This window comes from Pteropus vampyrus, unplaced genomic scaffold (genome assembly GCF_000151845.1).
Source record: "Pteropus vampyrus isolate Shadow unplaced genomic scaffold, Pvam_2.0 Scaffold39, whole genome shotgun sequence".
Classification (NCBI taxonomy): domain Eukaryota; kingdom Metazoa; phylum Chordata; class Mammalia; order Chiroptera; family Pteropodidae; genus Pteropus; species Pteropus vampyrus.
This window is the reverse complement of record NW_011888820.1, coordinates 5957223-5958350: the sequence shown is the minus strand read 5'-3', so window position 1 is coordinate 5958350 and position 1128 is coordinate 5957223. Positions and strand designations below refer to the sequence as shown.

General features: G+C 31.9%; 1 pseudogene; it reads left to right on the top strand.

Moving 5' to 3' along the window:
• Positions 1 to 203: 203 nt before the first annotated feature.
• LOC111738554 lies at positions 204 to 319 on the top strand (annotated as a pseudogene).
• Positions 320 to 1128: the final 809 nt, after the last annotated feature.

Here is a 1128-nt window from a genome sequence, read left to right as displayed (position 1 = left end):
TCTGAGTGCTCATAGACCATATGCAGGGCCATATAACACATTTTTATAAAATTAAAAGGATCAAAATTATACAAAGTGAATTCTTTGACCACAAAGGAATTGAATTAAAAATCATTAATGTGGTTCCATAGTATAGCAGTTAGCACGTCTGCTTTACATACAGAAGGTCCTGGGTTCACGCCCCAGTAGAGCCAAGGTCCATGGTTTATGGCCATGCCACCCTGAATAAGCCCGATGTCTGATCTCGGAAGCTAAGCAGGGTCTGGCCTGGTTAGTACTTGAGTGGGAGACCACCTAGGAAGACCAGGTGCTGTAGGCATAAATAATAATAAATAAAAAAATCAATAACAAAAACATATGTTAGGAAAATCCTAAATATCTGAAGTTAAATAACAATCACCAGTTAAAGATGAAATCACAGGAATAATTAGAAAATATTTTGAATTGAATGACAACAAAAATACAACATGTCAAAATGTGTTAGATACTACTAAAGCAGTGGTTAAAGGGAAAAGCTGCTTTAAATAGTTATATTAGAAAGAAGAAAGATTTAAACGCAATGACTTAAGTTTCACTTCAAGAATCTAGAAAAAGAAGAGCAACGTAAACCCAAAGTAACTAGAAGGAAAGAAACAATAAAGAACAGAAATCAATAAAATAGAAAATCGACAATAGAGAAACTTAGCAAAGTCCCAAATTGGCTCTTTGACGAGATCAACAAAATTGACAAAATTATAGCCAGATTAATCAAGAAAAACAGAGAGATAATGTAAGTCATTGATGTTAATAATTTAAAAAGGGTTATCAACACCATGGATATTAAAGAACAATAAGACAATGCTGTAAATAACTTTATGTAAAAACTGGAATATAGAGATGAGTAAATACATTTCCAAAAGATACAACATACCAAAATTGACTTAAAAAATAAATAATATAAATAACACTACACTTGTTACAGTAATTTACTTTGTTATCAAAATCTTTCCAAAAAGAAAATGTCCAGGCCCAGCTGGTTTCACTGGCAAATTCCATCTAACACTGGAGGAAGAAATAAATCCAATCTTACCCAAATATATAGAAAAAATATATATAGAGAGAAAAATGTATCACTGCCCAACTATTTAG